The sequence below is a fragment of the Melospiza melodia genome, chromosome Z (genome assembly GCF_035770615.1).
Source record: "Melospiza melodia melodia isolate bMelMel2 chromosome Z, bMelMel2.pri, whole genome shotgun sequence".
NCBI classification, from domain to species: domain Eukaryota; kingdom Metazoa; phylum Chordata; class Aves; order Passeriformes; family Passerellidae; genus Melospiza; species Melospiza melodia.
The window spans coordinates 4,175,474-4,190,689 of record NC_086226.1 but is presented as its reverse complement, the minus strand read 5'-3'; the positions used below and the strand labels follow the sequence as shown (position 1 = coordinate 4,190,689).

General features: G+C 39.5%; 1 long non-coding RNA gene across 1 annotated transcript; it reads right to left on the bottom strand.

The window, feature by feature from the left end:
• Positions 1 to 1,812: 1,812 nt before the first annotated feature.
• On the bottom strand, positions 1,813 to 14,812 carry LOC134432340 (uncharacterized). Its single transcript, XR_010031296.1, has 3 exons — positions 14,648 to 14,812; positions 3,348 to 3,456; positions 1,813 to 2,346 (listed from the first exon to the last, which is right to left on the bottom strand). It is a non-coding gene; the product is annotated as an uncharacterized LOC134432340 (long non-coding RNA).
• Positions 14,813 to 15,216: the final 404 nt, after the last annotated feature.

The following is a 15,216-nucleotide window of genomic DNA, read 5'->3' as shown; positions in this document are numbered from 1 at the left end:
GGCAGCGTCTTGCCTGAACTAAAGCTTGAAGTCTGCACTACAGGAGCTTATGCTGAAGAACCACAAGTTCATAGTAATAAATTTTAATACTCTGATTAGAGTGTGTGGCAATTACATGCTCAGTGCTTGGTTCCTTACCTTCATCCTTCCTAGACATGAAGGATGAGATTGGATCCAGAGGGGAAAAGAAGAAGAAAAAAAGAAAAAAAGAAAGAAAAAAAAAAATCCAAAACGGTGTAATCCTTGAAAACCCCTACAAAGCCCAGAAATCAGGCTTTGGAAGCAAAACTTTGCCACAAGAAAATGAGATCATGAAAGCTTCTACATGTCTGAAAGCAATCAAGTCAGAAAACAATGCACACAATTGCCAAGCCCGGCCACACTCTCCTTCCATCTGTTGATGGTTATCCCTTAGGCAGGTCCATGATGCTCAGCAAACTGACAAGGAAATGGGAGAAGTGAGATAAACTAAATCCAGCAGTCAGATGAGTGGTGCGGAGATTGCAGTATTTGACAAATGTTTGTCACACAAAATGTGGGTCGAAACCTGAAAGCAACCAGACACTGTCTGCTGACTCCCTAGTGACATGCCCTAATGTTCCTGTGTTGGCAGGACATCTCACCCCCACTTAGTGCAGAAAACCAAGGGGACACCCCTCTGTGCCTCGGAGAATGTCCCACTCCTCATGCCAGCTCAGTGACTGACCTGTCTGCTGCAGCTGGTGGCTGATGCCAGCCACAAACATCAGTGGGAGGTGCACATCTGTCTGCAAGAAAGGGGCCTAGCACCACCAGCTGGCTGCACTGAGCCCTCAGAGCCGTGGCCAGATGGCAGACATGGCTCCTGTCCATCCCAGTTCAGACACACATGATGGCTGGGCTCAAAAATGCCTCAACAGAGACTGGGAGCGAAGCTTTCATTCAGATTCAGAGGTGGTGACTCCATCTCATGGCAAGGAAGAAATCCATATTTGCAAAGAAATCGCTTTCTTTTCAAGTATAAAAGAATAAATTTATGCATGAACTTATACATATATGTACATATGCACAAAATAATATGTGTATGTAAATATAAGAATATAGATGCATACAAATGTATGCTTGCTTGGCTTTTCAGGGAATAACTAGAGGCAAAAATTTAATTTAATTCATATATATTTCTTCTGTTTCACCTTCTTCAGAATTGACAGTGTTGAAGAATAGTTGGGGAAAACCATATAAAAGGAATTGAAATATTTTTTGCAGATGACATAAACTGCTCCAGTTTCTTGATTGTGATTAATAAGGCATAAACATCAGAAAAGCTTTGCTTCAGAGGGATGTCCAAACATTCAAGTGATTATCCAAAGCTTGTTCAAAAATCTGATCTGGAAGGAAGAGTTTTGTTTTTCTTTCTTTTTGGTTTTGGTATAATTTTGCAATATATGTATATTAATAATCCTCAGCTAATATGGGAATGGATTGGGAGTCACTTTTAGCCCCCAGTTAAAAATCCATTTGCAAAGGATTTCCATAAAGAATATAGAGACCATAGAATATTAGTAAATCACTGAATGGAAAATAGTCCCAAAATGAATTCTTCATACATATTACAATCTTCTCAGAAATTCCTTTATATCTGGGAAAAAAAAATTACATTTTAAAAATAGTTATTTTGTACAGTTAAGCACCAATGGAACAAATTTGCATGCAGTTACTTTATTATTTGCAATTAATTTATCTAATAAGATATAGCCTCTGCCTCAAAGAGAACACAACCAAACAGAGAAGGCAGAAAAAATTAATATAGAAAAAAAAATTATTATACCTGCTACAAAACTGAATTTCTGCACTATGAGGTATTTCATAAGCCACGATGAAGACTATAATATTAATGCTCACTGTGGAAATAAAAAAAATATGAAGAGACTTGACATCGTTTTGCTGGATGTTTTGGTATGGCATTTTCAATTGAAATTATGTTTCCAGTGTTACTGAAGCAAAGTTGTTTTTTTTTTTCACCACACTGCATCAAATAGAAAACCCTAAGTTCGATATAAAGCATTATTTTCTTTAGGCTGGCAAGGAGAATTTGGACTTCAATGAGGTCAAAGTGTTAATTAAAAACTTATTTGCTGTTATACCATGTAATGGTGAAGCAAATCCTAAGGTTTTGAGGTAACAAAGGTCTGTGTGCTTGTAAAAAGCCTCTGACAGCTGAGCAGGGATGGAACAAAAAGCCATGGGTCAGGTAGTATGACAGATTCAAGACAGATGTGACTGTAAGACTTCTTAAAAATCTTCCTAGGATATTTCTAGCTTGTGGTTGCTTCTGATTTCTTCCCATTGCAAAAGACTTCTGACTTCCTGTTACAGAAAAGAATGGAAACAAAAGAAAAGAACAGCTTAAAAACTTAAAAAGTTAAAACACAGGAAAAGTCATTTATTTAACTGAATCTCCTTTATAAAAGTCAAAACCTTTACAGAACAACTCCTGCCACTTAACTAACTTCTATATTGTTAGATCATATTTCCTCAAAGATAACTGAAAAATCTGAAGAAAACATTAGGGATGAAATAAAAAGAATCAAAATAAATTTTAAAAAGTGTGAAAAAAATGAAACCATGGCTCTGACACTGACACATTTTGTCTGTGTGTGTCCAGTTGTTCCTTGACCATCTCCAGGGAGGAGTACTCCACCCCTTCCCTGGGACTTACAGAACTGAGGCAGAAAATGTGCTCCTGGATGCAGTTTTCAGGACAAAAGAAGAAGGAAAAGAGAGGTAAATTCAGGGAGGAAAAGATAGCTCACAATAGTGAGGGTGACAATAGGTTTTCTTTCTCCTGAACAAAAGTGAGCCAAAGTAGGTGGTGGTGGCTGTGCTACTGATTATTCTTTAATCTGGTCTGATCCTAATGTCTCAGAATAGTAAAACTGCAGCAGTGATTTCTCCAGACTGAGAAAACTGGCATTTTCACACCTGCATTCAATGTCTCAGGTAAAACAGTCTAAGAGCTTCTGGTGAGTGGGGAAAGTGCCAGAACTTTAATTTATGCAGACAGAATCCTTCTCCAGAGTAATTTACACACGCATCTAGAATAACTTAATTTCAAATAATGGCTTTATTAGATAGACACATCCCTACCACCTGTAAATTTGGACAACATGGAGCATAACTAAAAAACATGGAGAAAATAAATTAGATGTCCAACTTCTTTCATGGTACCCCTCCCAGGGTCAATGTTCATAGCTCTTGCGAATTATTTCAGACATTTTAGGGATAACAAGAATTCCTTGATGAGTCTGTGGAAGTCATGTTCCTAAACCCTAAGTCTGAGAAAACAGGTTTAGTCAGAAAACACTCACTGTTCAAGATGGACAATTTCCAAAGGAGAAGAGAATGTGTGCATTTGTTTCCCTCAGACAAGAAGTGGTTGAGCGCTATGACACCAGGGGCCTTTTTCCTCTATGATATCTAGAAAATAAGTCCACAAATTAATAGATATTAACAAAGCAAAGAAAATTCAATGCATCAGCAGACAGCAAATATTTGAACAATGAAGTGAATGAAATGCCAGATGGAGGATTTATGACACTATAAAAGATCCCCTGTGGGAATAAGCTATCTTTTCTCATCCAGAAAAAGTATGGTCTGTGTTTTTGTCCTCTAATAAAAGCCTAGGCTAACCTCACAGGTTATTTATATGTGGGGGTTTTTTTTCAGAACATCTGGTTACTCCTATATGAGCAATAAGCAAAATCAGACTCATAATGCTGTTAACATTGATCATTAAACCCTACTGCGAAGTTAAAGTGATCTAGAGTAAATTAATTAATATGCTGTGTTTTTTGGTGCACTGCACAGTCTGATACATGATGCAGATTGGACACAGACTCTCTTGCTGCCTCTGGTGCTTTTTTGCCTTCTGCACTAAGGACAGATTTTTTTTTGTGACATTATCTCTGGTTGAAGAGGCAAGAAAAGGTATTATGGTTTTGTGAGGCGTGTTCTTAGATGCCACTGCCAAACTCAGGGAAAAGAGAGGGAGAATAAAGCATATCTAGTAAAATACATAGTAGGACTCATATGAAATGGGTCCAGCTCTGCTCTACTCTGCTTCAGAAGCAAGCAGCAAATGCTTTCTTAGCAACTAAGTAATTGAGTAAAAAAGGGAAAAAAGCCCATAAACAAAAAAAAAAAAAAAAAACAAAAAAAAAAGAAAAGAACCAATAAAAAACAATGAGAAAAAAGACATCCTAAAGAAAGTCAAAAACTTAAACCCAAAAGAAAAATCTACCCCTTGTATTTAAAATATTTATGAATATGGGTACAAAGGATGGCACTGATCTCTCCCAGGAGCATATTCTAGTTGCATACAAACCATTCATTTGAGCAAGAAACTGCCCTTTACTGCCTTTAACACTGGGGAAGGAATAAAAAGGCTTCCAAGTTTTATTTCCCCTTCTTTTCCTACACATTTTTGTCATCATTGATCCCAGTCCTGGATCCCTCGCGTAAAAAACCAGTCCATGTCTCTTTGAAGAAAAGGCCACTACCTTTTGAAGAAAAGGCCACTACCTTTGCAGACACCATTTTTAGAGAGCTCTGCCCAGTCTCCAGCTGCTGCTTAAAAAGTCAGAAGACCAGCAGGTGCTGTGTCACATCTGTTGGCCTCATGATGGCACCTTGGATGGTCTTGTGTGTCTGGAATACATCAGACACTTGAAAGTCCTGAGATCTCTTCCACTGAGTTTAACAAGAGAAAATAACCTGCTTTCCTTGCGCCCCAGAAAAGCAGTGTGCCATAGCTGCACTTCAGTTTTCAAAGTAATTCTCCCTTTGACCTTTGCAGTAGTCTTTTGTGGCCATTTGTGCTGCTTCTATTTGCCTTAGCTCCCCACTATGAAACAAAATATATCCTGCTCTCCAGATCCTATGCTTTATAACTTAAAGTTTTTAAACCATAAATATTAATTGATTGTACTCTCTTCCAAGCAAACCTTGTGAATCTTTATAATGGAAATAACTTTTGTGGGATTTTTTTCTGCTTTGCTTGTTTGCTTTCCCACTGTTTGCTGAAGGACAACATTGAACTTGGAGCTTGCTTTTATGAGAAATTGTGGTTTTTAATGCAAAGGCTAAATATCAACTACCGCTTCTGTCTGATTGCCGAGTTCTGATGGCAAGCAACACAAATAGTGGTTTCTTATAATTCCTGATTCTGTCATGAGGCAGAAAATTGCAGGGTTTTAGTTATTTGCTAATGCATTGCCTGTTTCCATAATTCCAGCTGCAATGGCTAAAACAAGTGCATCAAAAGTGTCACAGAGCTGTTTTGGATAACAAAGCAAAACAGTGACATTTTTGTGTGAAAATGAGGCAGCTGTACTGGGGCTTATGAGCAAAATAGGTAAAACAGAGCCCAGTCTCAGCCTTAATCACTCGCTAGAGTTACCAAAGTGACAATTATTTGCAATGGGAAGCAGAACTGCATAGCGAACGAAGTTTGTCACATTTCACTGAAAATCAAAGCAAAAGCCAATCTCTGAATGCATTGTGGAAGTGCATGAAGCCTTATTTAAGTACTTTAGGAAAATACAGGCGTGCCTGCATGTGTCATGGGCTTATAGTAAAGCACAGCCATTGGATTTTTCTATTTCATGGGTAATAGTTTTATCTTTCTATGAAGAGATATTGTTGGTTTACTGTACCCTAGTCCTAGCTCATTTTGTGTACAGAAAGCCTCAGAGCATTTTGCCATGCCATGATCTGCCACGCCATGCTGACCAGCCTTTGCTCTCTGAGCCGGCCACAGCCATAAGTCTCTCTCCATTTTTTTACTGTAGAAGTCCTTACTGGATAAAAGTGCAGTCAAACCTAGTCTATGCAACATTTGGGTTTTTTTTTTTTTTTTAAATCTCAGAGTAAAATCTGTCAGGTTTTATAAATCACAAGGGCAACATTTAAAAAGCTTAATCAGTAAGCCTTGAATAAAAGACCAATCTTTCTTGATCCTAAGGTGAATTTGAATATTTCTTTTTAAATTTTTTCCCTATTTTGGATAATAATGATGTTCTTCTCTGGTGAATTATTTCAAGATTAATGCAGAGGGTTTATTCAGCCACTGTTTAGCATTATTGATTGTGTCATCATATGAGGCATTGCTGGTTGACCATTATGTCTTGTTTGCAGTTTATAAAGATGCTGAACAGGATGTGAAACTCAATAATGCATCAGCAGCAAATGCAAATTTTCTATATTTACTGAAGAGGGGGGAGGGAGCCCACTACAAACAAGCAAACAAACAAAAAAGCAGAATATTAAGCCAGGCTTAATGGGTTTATGGGTTTTGTCAGCAGCTTCCATCATTTTGCTTTTCCAAATCTGCCAAACTGACAGAAACCTCCATGGTTATGTGGGCCTTTTCCAGGTCCCTGATGCCCCAGCATTGCCAGCTGCTGCTGTTGAGTCAGTGACAGGCTCTGACTTCTCTGTGAAAGCCAAAGGGCCAACTTACGGCTCCAAACCTCCCTTTTCCAGGTCACAGCTCCTTTCAGGAATGTAAATTCTCAGCTGGGATGTGGCAGTTGATACTCCTGACAAGATCACTGCTGATGAGAAGATGGGAATAAAAGATCACACTTAAAAAAAAAAATGTTTGATTTCTTTTTTTTTTTGTTTGTTTAAAATGACATTTTGCAAGAACAGATTTTCAAAGTGGTCCAGTCTTCTGGTTAACTTTGCAGATAGCAGAAGTTCATCTGTTTCATCTCCTTTTCCCAGAAGTTTCAGTCCCTACAATCATGAAATGGCTGTGCTTATTCATATCACAGTATTACTTCTTTTTAAGAGAAACTCTAACTGCATTGCTTTCCGATTTTTAGCTCTAAATCCCTGTAATTAATTACATTATTTTATTTCATAAATATGAGAATTAAAATAGATTATCAATTTTACTTATTAAGTAAGTTTTCAGAGCCTAGAACTGTGGAATACTCTGAATTCCTTAGTGTATTAGTACCCATAAGAAAGAAATTCACATCCAAGTTTCAAGAAGAAGTTTATAAATTGAGAAAACTTATGGACCATTCTCATAGAATTATACCATTCTGTCCATATTTGATAGTTTATACCATTATATGTATTTATATAATTTGCATTATTTTTATCAGAATCAGTTAGGTTGGAAAACACCTCTGAGATTAAGTTCATCATGGCACAACCAGATCATGGCACTGAGCGCCAAATTGAGTCTCTCCTTAAACAACTCCAGGGAAAGCAGCTCCACCACCTCCCTGAGGAGCCTATTCCAATGCCCAATCACCCATTCTGTGAAGACATTCCTCCTAATGTTCTACCTGAACCTTCCCTGGCACAGCTTAAGACTATGTGCTCTTGTCCTGTGCCTTTTTCACTGGGATCAGAGCCCGACCCACACCTGGCTGTCCCCTCCTGTTAGGGAGTTGTGCAGAGACAGAGGTCCCCCCTGAGCCTCCTTTGCTCCAGGTTCAGAACCCACAGCTCCCTCAGCTTTTCCTTGCAAGACTTGTGCTTCAGACCCTTCCCCAGCCCTGTTCCCCTTCTCTGGACATGCTCCAGTGTCCTTCCTAAATTGAGATACCCAGAACTGGACACAGCACTCACAGTGTGGTCTCACCAGTGTTGAGTACATGGGAAGAATCATTGCCCTTGGTCTGTGGCTGGGACAGCCCAGGGGCCATTGGCCTCCTGCCCCCCTGGGCACCCTGGGCTCGTGTCCAGCCCCTGGCACCAGCACCCCCAGGGCCTTTCCCAAAGGGCCTTTCCAGCCCCTCTGCCCAGCCTGGAGCTGCAGGGAATGGTGAGACCCAAAGCAGGACCCAGCTCTTCTCCTTGGTGCCCCTCACGCCATTGGCCTCAGGCCATGGATCCAGCCTGCCCAGACCCCTCTGCAGAGCCTTCCTGCCCCCAGCAGATCCACACTCCCACCCAGCCTGGTGTCCTCCATGAATTTACCATGGGTGGACTCGATCCTCTCATCCAGATCCTCAGTAAAGATTTTAAACAGGGCAGACCCAGCCCTGATCCCTGGGCACCGCACGGTGGGCAGCTCCCAGCTGGGTGTGGGCCCATCCCCAGCAGCCTGTGGGCCAGGCCCTCAGACAGTTCCCAGCCCAGAGAGGCTGAACCTGCCCCAGTTCCCAGCCCAGAGAGGCTGAACCTGCCCCCAGTTCCCAGCCCAGAGAGGCTGAACCTGCCCCCAGTTCCCAGCGCAGAGAGGATGAACCTGCCCCCAGTTCCCAGCCCAGAGAGGCTGAACCTGCTCCCAGTTCCCGGCCCAGAGAGGATGAACCTGCCCCCAGTTCCCGGCCCAGAGAGGATGAAGCTGCCCCCAGTTCCCAGCCCAGAGAGGCTGAACCTGCCCCCAGTTCCCAGCCCAGAGAGGCTGAACCTGCCCCCAGTTCCCAGCCCAGAGAGGATGAAGCTGCCCCCAGTTCCCAGCCCAGAGAGGATGAAGCTGCCCAGGCCCTGAGCTGCAGCTTTTCCAGGAGATGCCGTGGGAGATGGAGCCAAAGGCTTTGCTGGAGTGCAGGCACAGCCACAGCCTGTCCCTCACCCAGCAGGCAGGTCACTGCCCGTCACAGACCAGCCTGATCAGGCAGGACCTGCTTTTTCTAAACCCATTCATAGAATGATGCTTAACAATTCTGGCTATTTTCTTATGGCGAAGCTCTGACAGATCCCAGACTTTGGAAGCATTTAGGCTCAAGCACAAAGGGACCCTTGCTTCTGGATATGCATTTGCTTTCCTGATGCTAATCCCACAGAAAATAAGCTCTTACCCTACAATATAAGCTCTCACCCTACAGGCATACTAATATACCATCATTTTCCTGTTTCAGCTGTTAATTTTCCTGGTTTTTCTACAGATGGCTATCAGTAGTCAATGTTACAATTATGGTTACTGCTGTTAGCTGTATATTGAAAAAGAGGATTTGTATTTAGACTGGTTTTCTATCACACAGTCGTACACCACTGTTAAAAAAAACTTTGACTAAAGAGCCTGAATCTGAAATAAATTTCAGTAGAATCTCAGTCTTATGGTATTTATTATTAGCTTAAGGGAATCCACTCATGGACTGGAAAACAAAGTTCAAAAATTTCAGCTGGGTAAATTATATGGAAGTTGGAATAGTTGAGTAGAAACAAACAGACGAAGATCTCAATTACACTGATTAGGTCTGTCCTCTGCAGATATTTTTGGGTATTTTTGCAGATCAGATGTGAAAACACAGCCATCAGGTGTAACATAGACACATAAATAAACTACCTTTTCAGGCTTTCACACGGCTTTTCAGGTTAATAAAGTTTGTTTGGGTTTTCTTACTCTCAGGTAGTTGTAGGTGACAAAACACAGAAAGCTCATTACAGATTACACATTGCACTACTGCAGCTAAGATTGAGGAATCCTTCTGACATGACATTAAAAATTCCATCTCAGTTTTTCAAAGAAGATTCATTTCCTAGGGAGTTTTCTGTATTTCTCATTTTGCGACAGAAACAGCTGAGACTGTTCATGGTTGCTCAGATATTATTGAAAATTAATGATGAGCAGGGAAAAATATTATTTTTAATATTTTAAACATTTTAAAAATAAATATTTTTCAAGCTATAGGTTTAAATTTCAGTTGATGATGCTGACTGAATTTGAGTGTAACATGGTTTCTTTGTGACTTGTATAACACAAATGGGCAATTTTCCAGATGGTAAAAAAAGGGAGATGAAGTTCAACTGATGTCACTGGTCACCAAATGATCCATTCCAGCAGCACTGGAAAGAAAACAGTTGAATTAAGAAGTCAGGGTGAAGGGTGGAGGTGGAGGGAGAAGCACTCAGTTGTAATGGGTGAAATCAGACAAGGTCTCTCACCAATTTCACGAGGCAGGAAATGTATTAGGATATTGATCATGTCAAAGTGTTTTCTTCCCAGAGCTAAAGTTTTACCAAGTATTGAAGGGGAAAAAAAAGGCAGCACTGTAATTACTATATTGCTTTTTATAAGTTTTTAAACTTTGTCAATAGTTTTGATGCCACTCTAAGTTTTAGAAGAAAAAAGAAACCACTCTTGAGTAGTTTCAGAGAAGACCTTATGCCTAAGGGAAGAAAGGTGTTTCAAATTATGACACTGGAAGACATTATTAAATAACAGTAAAAAAACCCCTCTTTTATACTGTCAACCTTTTTTTCCCATAGAAATTCTCAAACTCTAAGCTAAAATGGGAGTAGCCTTGGGAGAAATAGTGTGAAGGTTGTCTCAGTTTATTCTTTTTTAGAGTAGATATCTACCTAGATTCCTTTACACATAGCTGCAAGGTTTGTGCAGAGGAAGGTGAACGAATTATTTTATTTTAGTTACATTGTGGTCCTGTACTAAGCGATTTAAAAGAGAAAATAACATTGTTAAAGATAGGTGAATAAAGCAAGAAAATATGAACTATCTGCAGCCCTTCCTTTCCTTCCCATTCTCCTGCTGAAATGAAAAGCAAGAGAATATGAAAAACAGTATGGTTTTTGGTTTTTTTATTATTATTATTTCCCAAGGACAAAAACCTGCAAGTAGAAAATCTGTTTGTGAGGAAAATAAATGAAAAATTAGGTGGGTAATATTTATTATGAAAGTAGTAAAATCGTAGCATCAGCTTTTTCCAACCTTGAGTATCTATAATGAGGCAATTAAGCTACCAGGTAAATCTATCAGTAGGACACAAAGGCATTAACAAGTGCATACCCTGGGCACATCCTTATCTCTGTCCAAGGAAAATCTGGGCATGCAGGCTGGAAGGAAACAGAACCAGGGTGCCAAAAAACCCTTCCAGCAGCACTGATGGGTGCCAGGGCTGTGGGGAACGCCATGGCACACTGCCCATGGGAACAGCAAACATAATTTGGGAATTGCAAGGGACAGGATGGTGAACAAAAAAGGACGCTCTAGGTATTTCTCACATTAGCATATTTTGTATGTTTTTATGCAGCACAAACCATCACCCTGGGCTCTGTTTCTACAGTAGAAATGATGAATTTGATTCAGGAGCCACTTCATGAAATTCTTCAGCCAGTTTTATGCCTCAGGTCAAACTATAACAATTACGGTCTCAAAATTATGAGTTTATAGCCTCAATTATGATATTACAGCCTCATTATGTTCTCAAAATTATCCAAGCTTCTTAAGAGTCAGCACAAAGGTTAGCAAGGCTTGAAAATAAATGGTAGTTGCAAAGAAAAAAACCTGTTCTCTTAAGACAGGTGGTGTTTTCTCCCTTTGGGTGAGGAGGAAAATTTGGATGCTCTTGGAAACCTGTACCAAGTATCCTTATTCATTGAATTGAGCTCTTTTGGACTAAAAAATCTTTCACTAATGGAAAGAGGTGAACAACTGGCCTCTGGAAGGTTTGAATCTGTAAGAACCACTATTTAAATGGAGTGATACTTTGCTAGGAAAACAGCAGGAGTTATTGAACATATTTCCTTATGTCTATTTTTCTGTGTATATATATATACTTGCATATATACCACACAATTTTTCTGTATTTCATTAATTTATCTGAGCTCCTTCACTTGTTATCTGTGCAAGTAGAAAAAATTGATCTCAGCTCCCTCTTTCTTCTAGTGACAGCTTGCAAGAAAATAAATGTCATGGAGACACTATGGAGAGAAAGTGATAGTAGAGCAGTCTTTTCTGCTTTGCAGACGAACCATGATGATGATGGCACACAAAACACTCTTGATAAAACAAAAATGTCCATGACACTTTCTTTGTTATACTATGGTCCCTTTCTTCCAAAAAAATATCCATTGCTCAAAACCTCTCAAAGTATGAATGAGGAAGAAATCATGACAAGGAACTGACACTAGTCTGAATTCTCCCATGGTTTCTTTTCATTGTCATGGCGTTAAAGCTAGGTAAAAAACCCACAGTATATTGTACTAATTAAGATGTTTAGCTATTTTCAAAAATTGGCAGTGGTTTCAAGCATCAGAGCTCAGTTATAGAAGGGGGATCTGACATTCAAAAAGCGAGTTTAGTAATATCAAAACAAATGCCATTGAAGGTGTTGCAAAGCTAGAGTAACAGAATTAGGAGGGTTTTCCAAAATCACTAGTGCTTTTGATAAACATCAGCCTTGACCCATTCCCAGGGCCTCTTGAAGCATGCCAGCCTATCGCACCTTGACTTAGATGCTGCTGTCTGGAGCAAGGATCCTTAGTGACCCCGTTACTGTCTGCAAGGATCCCATCAAAAGATCAATGCCATACAAACAAATAAGGAAATAAACACACACACCTTCACCCCCTCCTATTATCTCTCTATCAAGAATAGAGATTGAGTCTCAAGATAGCTTAGTAAGTGTTACACCAAGTTTTAGATCGCTTCCCTGCCTGACATGACAGTCAATAAAATATCAAAAAATATTGTAGCTTCTGCAGTTTGTCTGGCATTGCTTTTGGCCTGATAAACTTGAGGTGTTGTTATTCATTACCCTGTCAGTCAGTCCTTGAAAGCTGAGAGATTTCTAACTTCTTCCTTGAAATGTGTCATGATGGATAGAAGATGACTGTAGGCATTCAAATGGGAAACATGGAGCTGGAATACTTCTCTTCACCAGTGACCCAAACCAAAGAAAACTGGGCTGGAACAGAAACAGGGCTTTTGGCACAAAGTCTGGTAAGGCTTCTAACCATCTCCACAGAGCCATGGCACGGTTTGAGCTCAGAGGTGCAGGGTATTGCAAAGTTTGTTTAACCACTTAACAGAATTCTGGTTTTAACACAAAAATATCCCCCAGAAAATTTACTTTCTGTAAGATGATTGATACAAATGAAGCAACTGGAAGTCACAGAGGACACATTTACATCTTTCTGTTTAAGCAAACCAGGAAATTCTGCTGCTCTGACACTCCCACTTGGAATTTTTGGGACAGTCTGGGGTACTTTATTTGCCTGACACAATTGTCATTTTCCCAGATTATTTCAGGGCACAGTGCACTGGTTAGCATACACAAGGGATGATGCAAAACAGGGAATCTGAAAGCAGTTACTCTTTTGCAGAGAGTGATGAAGTTTAATACTCTCGATATTGACATTTCAGAGTGGAATGGCCTAGGAATAGTGGTGAATGCATCTAACCATTTATTAATATGGTTATGGCCTTAGCTACTGACTGATCCAGTTTTAGCTGGTAGTCTCAAATGAGAAGTGCTGTAATTTTACTAATTCCTGTAGGCAGGAAATCCTACTAAGAGAAAAATCTGTGTTGTTCCATTACATCTTGCTCCTGTATAGACATTTGGACAGATTCTTTAGACTGATTACCCAGATTATCCCTCCAGGACCACAGATAAGGACTGATGCTCATTTAAAGTTCCTTCACCCAGTTGTGAAAAGGTGTATTTTCTTTAGGATTCTGCCTATACTCTTTGGCATGCCCCCAAAACAAACTATTTTCTCATCATCTTTATGTAGGTTCCATAATTGTTCTATATTTTCCATGTTTTTCTAATTGTTCCAAATGTTTCCACATTTTATTTAAATAAAAAGATCCCCAAAGCCTTCAGAAAATTGTCCAGAAGAGGACACTGGTTACATGAATGCACTATAAATAGCAAAAATCAAAAGCAGTCCGCAAAAAATTTCTCACAATAAAATCATTAGGCCTTCTTTAAAACAAATAGATACTAGAAATATCCAAATATATATCAAATGCAACATGGCTTTTTTTGGCCCTAATGATCTCTCTTGATTCATATTCACTACAATCATAGATTAGGACCCTTATAAATATTTTCTTTGCAAAACCTAAAAGATTTACTCATTTCATGCCACACACTCAGAATTTACTAGTTTTTATAATCTAAGTAGACTTTCCTTTGTCTTACTGGACTTTTTAGGATGAACAGAATTTCTTTATTTTAGATACTTATCAGGACCAATCCCTCAAAGTATCATGCTGCTGGATACTTGCCTTAAATTATATATGTACCTAAACATTATTTTAATCATTACATACAGCTTATTCCCTGTCCTCTTTTCTTTACCATCTTATGATCTCACATGACTTCTAGGACAAAGCCACATTTAACATCTCTTACATTAATTTTTAAGGAACTGAAATTTTAACTCAGCTGTCTGTGTTAGAAGGACTTGTATAGCACAGTTTTCACAGTAGGACTAATAGAGCAGCAGTACATGATAAATATGGTTTAGCACATTGCTTCAACATTTATGTGTTGATGTTGCTGAATACGTACATAATATACACAGAGGTTCAAAGATATATGCCACACTGCCATGAAATGAATCAGAGCACTTAATGACAGAGAAAACATAGAAAGTCATATTGTAGCTCATGGTTCATGTAATCAGGGTAATCCAGGCTCTCAAAATTGAAGATTAAGCTTTTAAAACTACCATAAATGAGTCAGAAACCTTCAATTAGACGCACTAACTTCTTCAATAACATTCAAATGAAAAGTAAGTCTCATTTAATAGTGAAATAGGGGGAAGACTGTGACTGGTGTAATATAGTATAATCGTGAAATATAGGAAAGATAATGACTAGTGCAGCCATTAGCTGAGCACATTGAATAGCTGAGAGGGAAGGCAGTGGCAATAAGGAACAGCATCTCACCTTCCTGCAGGGCTTTCCATCACAGGATCTCAAAGAATCCCACACAATAATAGCAGTGACTCGCACCTCTTCTGGGAGGGAGGCTGCCATCACAGCAGCACCTGATCATCCCGCTCGGCATTTAGAGCTCTCAAAGCCTGGGACACTGAACCACCCATCCCTGAATATTCCTAGCACTCTCTCTGGCTGCTGTCCCTTTTGTTCCTCTCAGGGTATATTTTGGTGCTTTTCCCCAAGCTTATTTTAAGGAAGAGAACTGAAACTCTCCCTTCCCTCTGCACCCTTCCGAGCATGAGCTGAAACAACGAAATTCAGCTATCATAAACTTGGGGTGTAGTAAAAAGGAGAATCACTAAAGAAAAATAAAGTGGCTTTGACTTGACCATGCAACTCTGAGCACCCAAACAATGGACTGTGCTACTGTAGTAGAGTATTTTCAAATCTCTATTGTAAAATTCTGATTTATGAGTCAAATTTTAAGACAATATGGGGAATGACACTTAGTATTAAAAAATGTACTTTACAACTTTAAAGTAACCCCAAACTCAGGGTCTTGTATGAAAATACAA